The following is a 7,389-nucleotide window of genomic DNA, read 5'->3' as shown; positions in this document are numbered from 1 at the left end:
CGCCCAGGTGCGCACCTTAGAGGGAACTATCCACGGACCACCTGAATGGAGCTTACAGACTACTGGTGGTCCATGGATCAGTTTGAGAACAGCTGCACTAGAGAAAGATCTGCAGCCACCTCTTTCATCTGAATCCACTCCTGTGGATATATGCTTGGGGTATCAGAACACCTCACTTTCTACAAAAGGTACTACCCAGAGGGGATGGCTTACTGCTGTAAGACTCCTACATGAAATACTAGATGCCCTGGAACCACAAGGTCAAATCCTATCAAAGTCACCCCAGCCTTTCGTCCTTGGGAGGTAGATAAATAAAGTTCCATGCAGTTCGCTGTATGTGCGTGGACTTCCAAATGATGAAAAGTTAAAACTAAGGCCTTTCAGCTGTATGGAAACATTAAACGAACTGAAGTTTACACTCAGAACTCTCCCCCAAAAAGGAACAGAGACTCTTAATTTCTGATATTTCCTAGACTTCAAGAACTTGAAGCACATTCTTCATACCCCTAGAAAGACACAGTTACACAAGTAAATTCCTCCTTTCATATAGAGTGACTTTCCAACCAGTACAACTGAGTGGGTTTATCCACGTTTCTTGAGGCAGGAATATGCAAATATCTTTCTCCAGGTTATTAGCCCCATTATAGCCCTGAAGTCTTGTATAGCACCTAAACTTCCATAGAATAATACTGAAATTGGAAAAACTCAGGAAAGATAAATAGGAAAAATAGAGAGGGATGTTTCAGATTGGTAGAGACCTGTTCTACAAGAAGCTAAGGGATGAAAAAATTGGCTATACTCATGGAGTGGCCCTCACTGATCCAGAGAACTGCTGGGAAGTGGCAAGCAGTATTACAGAGAGGAAAGTTCGGCAACAAAAACAAACACACACAGTCAGGTTACACCAATATAGATACTCTTACGTTATGGTAAATTAAGGGTATGTCTACACTACGAAATTAGGTCAAATTTATAGAAGTCGGTTTTGTAGAAAGCGTTTTTATACAGTCGATTGTGTGTGTCCCCACACAAGTGCTCTAAGTGCATGTAGTCGGCGGAGTGTGTCCACAGTACCGAGGCAAACATCGACTTGCAGAGCATTGCACTGTGGATAGCTATCCCACAGTTCCCCAAATCTCCGCCGCCCATTTGAATTCTGGGTAGAAATCCCAGATGGGGCTAAAACATTGTTGCGGGTGGTTCTGGGTACATATCGTCAGGCCCCCCTTCCCTCCCTCCCTCCGTGGAAGCAAGGGCAGACTATCATTTTGCGCCTTTTTTCTTGAGTTACCTGTGCAGACGCCATACCACGGCAAGCATGGAGCCCGCTCAGCTAACCGTCACCGTATGTCTCCTGGGTGCTGGCAGACGCGGTAATGCATTGCTACACAGCAGCAGTTTATTGCCTTTTGGCAGCAGACGGTACAGTATAACTGGTAGCTGTCGTCAACGTAGTCCTGGGTGCTCTTTTAACCGACCTCGATGAGGTCAGGGGCGCCTGGGCAAACATGGGAGTGACTCAGCCAGGTCATTTCCCTTTTAAGTTTCATCTCATGGTGATTAAGTCCTACCGGCGGTGCACTGTCTTTTAATCAGCAGCCAGCAGAAGACGATGGCCAGTAGTCATACTGCACCGTCTTCTGCTGAGCACCCAGGAGATGACAATGGCAAGTGGTCGTACTGCACAGTCTGCTGCCAGCAAGATGTATAAAGATAGATGAAGTGGCTCAAAACAACAAATAGAGCAGATTTGTTTTGTATTCATTTTCTCCTCCCTCCCTTTGTGAAATCAATGGCCTGCTAAACCCAGTTTTGAGTTCTATCCTTGAGGTTTTGACTTCTACCCTTGAGGGGGCCATTCAGTTTCTCGCAAAGAAACTTTGTTGATTTTAATTCCCTGTAAGCCAACCCTGTAAGCCACGTTGTCAGTAGCCCCTCCCTCCGTCAGGGCAACGGCAGACAATCGTTCCACGCCTTTTTTCTGTGCAGAGGCCATACCACGGCAAGCATGGAGGTCGCTCAGCTCACTTTGGCAATTAGGAGCACATTAAACACCACACGCATTATCCAGCAGTATATGCAGCACCAGAACCTGGCAAAGCGAAACCGGGTGAGGAGGCGACGTCAGCGCGGTCACATGAGTGATCAGGACATGGACACAGACTTCTCTTAAAGCACAGGCCCTCGCAATGCATGCATCATGGTGCTAATGGGGCAGGTTCATGCAGTGGAACGCCGATTCTGGGCTCGGGAAACGAGCACAGACTGGTGGGACCAAATAGTGTTGCGAGTCTGGGACGATTCCCAGTGGCTGCGAAACTTTCGCATGCGTAAGGGCATTTTCATGGAACTTTGTGACTTGCTTTCCCCTGCCCGGAGGCGCAAGAATACCTAGATGAGAGCAGCCCTCACAGTTGAGAAGCGAGTGGCAATAGCCCTGTGGAAACTTGCAACACCAGACAGCTACCGGTCAGTCGGGAATCAATTTGGAGTGGGCAAATCTACTGTGGGGGCTGCTGTGATGCAAGTAGCCAACACAGTCAAAGATCTGCTGATATCAAGGGTAGTGACCCTGGGAAATGTGCAGGTCGTAGTGGAAGGCTTTGCTGCAATGGGATTCCCTAACTGTGGTGGGGCCATGGACAGAACCCATATCCCTATCATGGCACCTGAGCACCAAGCCAGTGAGTACATAAACCGCAAGGGGTACTTTTCAATAGTGCTGCAAGCACTGGTGGATCACAAGGGATGTTTCACCAACATCAACATGGGATGGCCAGGAAAGGTACATGACGCTCGCATCTTCAGGAACTCTGGTCTGTTTCAAAAGCTGCAAGAAGGGACTTTATTCCCAGACCAGAAAATAACCGTTGGGGATGTTGAAATGCCTATAGTTATCCTTGAGGACCCAGCCTACCCCTTAATGCCATGGCTCCTGAAGCCATACACAGGCAGCCTGGACAGTAGTCAGGAGCTGTTCAACTACAGGCTGAGCAAGCGCAGAATGGTGGTAGAATGTTCATTTGGACGTTTAAAGGCACGCTGGCGCAGTTTCCTAACTAGGTTAGACCTCAGCAAAACCAATATTCCCACTGTTATTACTGCTTGCTGTGCGCTCCACAATATCTGTGAGAGTAAGGGGGAGACGTTTATGGCGGGGTGGGAGGTTGAGGCAAATCGCCTGGCTGCTGGTTACACACAGCCAGACACCAGGGCAGTTAGACGAGCACAGGAGGGCGCAGTGCACATCAGAGAAGCTTTGCAAACCAGTTTCATGACTGGCCAGGCTACGGTGTGAAAGTTCTGTTTGTTTCTGCTTGATGAAACCCCCCGCCCCTTGGTTCACTCTACTTCCCTGTAAGCTAACCACCCTCCCCTCCTCCCTTCGATCACCGCTTGCAGAGGCAATAAAGTCATTGTTGCTTCACATTCATGCATTCTTTATTAATTCATCAAACAAATAGGGGGATAACTACCAAGGTAGCCCAGGAGGGGTGGTGGAGGAGGGAAGGACAAGGCCACACAGCACTTTAAAAGTTTACAACTTTAGAACTTATTGAATGCCAGCCTTCTGTTGCTTGGGCAATCCTCTGGGGTGGAGTGGCTGGAGGCCCCCCCCACCGCATTCTTGGGCGTCTGGGTGAGGAGGCTATGCAACTTGGGGAGGAGGGTGGTTGCTTACACAGGGGCTGTAGCGGCAGTCTGTACTCCTGCTGCCTTTCCTGCAGCTCAACCATACGCTGGAGCATATTGGTTTGATCCTCCAGCAGCCTCAGCATTGAGTCCTGCCTCCTCTCATCACACTGCCGCCACCTTTCAACTTCAGCCCTCTCTTCAGCCCGCCACCTCTCCTCCCGGTCATTTTGTGCTTTCCTGCACTCTAACATTGTCTGCCTCCACGCATTCGTCTGTACTCTGTCAGTGTGGGAGGACAGCATGAGCTCAGAGAACATTTCATCGCGAGTGCGTTTTTTTCACCTTCTGATCTTTGCTAGCCTCTGGGAAGGAGAAGATCCTGTGATCCCTGAAAACACATGCGGCTGGTGGAGGGAAAAAAAAAAAAAGAAAAGGGAAAGTGGTATTTAAAAAGACATTTTATAGAAAAATGGGTACACTCTTTCATGGTAAACCTTGCTGTTAACATTACATACGTAGCACATGTGTTTTCGTTACAAGGTCGCATTTTGCCTCCCCCCTCACCGTGGCTAACAGCGGGGAACATTTCTGTTCAGCCATAGGCAAACAGCCCAGCAGGAACCGGCATCTCTGAATGTCCCCTTAAGAAAAGCACCCTATTTCAACCAGGTGACCATGAATGATATCACTGTCCTGAGGATAACACAGAGAGATAAAGAACAGATGTTGTTTCAACGCCAGCAAACATACACTGCAATGCTTTGTTCTACAATGATTCCTGAGTACCTGCTACTGGCCTGGAGTGGCAAAGTGTCCTACCATGGTGGATGGAATAAAGCTGCCCTCCCCAGAAACCTTTTGCAAAGGCTTTGGGAGTACATCCAGGAGAGCCGCAAATGCCAGGGCAAATTAATCATTAAACATGTTTGCTTTTAAACCATGTATAGTATTTTAAAAAGGTACACTCACCAGAGCTCCCTTCTCCGCCTGGCGGGTCCAGGAGGCAGCCTTGGGTGGGTTCGGGGGGGTACTGGCTCCAGGTCCAGGGTGAGAAACAGTTCCTGGCTGTTGGGAAAACCGGTTTCTCCGCTTGCTTGCTGTGAGCTATCTTCCTCGTCCCCAAAACCTGCTTCCATGTTGCCTCCATCTCCATTGAAGGAGTCAAACATGGCTGTGGTAGTGGTGGCTGAACCCCCTAAAATGGCATGCAGCTCATCATAGAAGCAGCATGTTTGGGGCTCTGACCCGGAGCGGCCGTTCGCCCCTGTGGTTTTCTGGTAGGCTTGCCTCAACTCCTTAAGATTCATGCGGCACTGCTTCAGGTCCCTATCCTTCATGCCCTGGGAGATTTTGACAAATGTTTTGGCATTTTGAAAACTGGAATGTAGTTCTGATAGCACGGATTCCTCTCCCCATACAGCGATCAGATCCCGTACCTCCCATTCAGTCCATGCTGGAGCTTTTTTGCGATTCTGGGATTCCATCATGGTCACCTCTGCTGATGAGCTCTGCATGGTCACCTGCAGCTTGCCACGCTGGCCAAACAGGAAATTGAAATTCAAAAGTTCACGGGCCTTTTCCTGTCTACCTGGCCAGTGCATCTGAGTTGAGTGCTGTCCAGAGCGGTCACAATGGAGCACTCTGGGATAGCTCCCGGAGGCCAATATCGTCTAATTGTGTCCACAGTACGCCAAATTCGACCCAGCAAGGCCGATTTCAGCGCTAATCCCCTTGTCGGGGGTGGAGTAAGGAAATCGATTTTAAGAGCCCTTTAAGTCGAAAAAAAGGGCTTCATGGTGTGGACAGGTACAGGGTTAAACCGATTTAACGCTGCTAAATCCGACCTCAAGTGTAGACCAGTGCTTAGTTGGTCTTACGCAGAGTTGGCCAAAATTTAGGGATTTTGGTTTGCATCTAGCTGGGATATGTTGCTCCTGAAACAAAACATGAAATTGGAATTCTTTTCTATTCAGTGAACAGTCATGAAACAGAGAAATATATTCAATTTTGATTCGCTAGTAATTGGCAGGGAATATTCCAGCTTTGGGAGTCCCAGTTGGAAGCTCCAGCCACATCTCCGGAGGCTAGGCTTTTGGCCACAGAGCTGTCCTGGCTCAAACAGGGACTCATAGGGCTGCTACCTCAGAGTGGGAAACCTGCCAGCCCCTAGAACCCTGTCTAAAGGGTCTGAAAGGCTCCTTGTACTACAGCAGGGAGCCTCCCAGGACTCCAGAGACTGGCAGGCATCCTGAAACACCAACAGGGTGTTTTCGTCGAATCACTGCCTGCATCATTGCCAGTGTTTCGTCTTATGTAAGGTCTAATGGAGTCTAAGTTTCCCATCACCTCTGAATTTGGACAATTTTTGCCCTTGGACATGCTCAGATGACTCCCATGACTTCAAACGGGAGTTATACACATTGTCGTCAGATGTTCGGCTGCATGTGTTCTGTGTGCCATCTCAGCTCTGCGCAAACAGCTGGCACAGCAGACCTCGAGTGAACCGCCCAATCACCACAAGATCCGTTAAGGTATGAAGGCACCTGGCCAGGTTTATTGTTGACGAAGCATGCTCCCCGGATCAATGTCTACAGTTACACTAGCACATGTATGCCTGTGACAATGGACACAGCTCAGTGAATGGCAGGACTTTCCATTCCCCCCTAGACTGGCCAGAGATACTCCCTTTGAGGCTCCATTTTATACATCAATACAAACTAGTTATGTACTGCTCCTCTGGCAGAGTTAGTTGACACCCTCTGACGTAGTCGATTACAACCCATCATCTTGTACATCTCTATCCATCACACAGTATCCTGATCTTATCTTTAGGACGGGTCAGTGTATTCTTGTTATCTTTAGGGAATGTGCTGGTATCGAGGTGTTTTGGTATCATCCTTCTGGAATTTGTTTGCATGAGTGCTCTGTGTCTAGCACCTCTTAGGAATGTGTATTTTGCAAAATCAGCGCTTTTCTTGTCAGATTCTGTGAGCCGGGCTTGCCTCTAGCTCACAGCCTGATTTTGCTTTATATGAGCAAAGTTTTGACCGCAACTTTAGCCCAGGCCTCTGATACAAGGGCTTATGTTTCAGTCCCTCTTCCTCCTACACACATCTGAAGGCAGAAAGTATAATTTAAGATTAATATTACAAGACATTATTTGTCTTTGGATTCTTTAAATTCTCACAGTGCTGCCATTTCCCTCTTCCGTTACCATAGGATTCTATAGGTTTTTTTCACCATGAATGATGTAGTAAACAACAGACTTGGAACATGAAACTTTTGAAGACAGGCAGACCGAAGAGGATAAGAGAACCAAAACTGTCTGAGCTTATTTTCTTTTCCCCTGTACTCCCAAATTCTGTACATCAGGTCTCAAACTTCACTGAATTGTGAAGTTGATAGATGGTGACGTAATACAACTATCTCACTTCCTAGGAAATAAACACTGACAAATCATCGTTAGGCCCAATTTTACAAAGTAAATAGGAGTTTTTCCTGAGTTATTTAATGGAAGCTTTCACTGAATAAAAAGACCAACACTGGACCTTTTGAATAATTGTCCTGAAAAAACTGCAGTTCAAGATTGCTAAAACTGCTTCTTATTTAAGAAGTCTAGTCAAAATGTCAATACAATACACAGAAGACCAAAAAAAAAAAAGGGATAATTTACGTTTATTCTTTTCTACCAGAGAATTCATTAGAGTATTTACAGATGAAGACTTGATCATAAACAACGCCCCCCCCCCCCCC

Source organism: Natator depressus, chromosome 1 (assembly GCF_965152275.1).
Source record: "Natator depressus isolate rNatDep1 chromosome 1, rNatDep2.hap1, whole genome shotgun sequence".
Classification (NCBI taxonomy): Eukaryota; Metazoa; Chordata; order Testudines; family Cheloniidae; genus Natator; species Natator depressus.
This window is presented reverse-complemented; position numbering follows the sequence as displayed.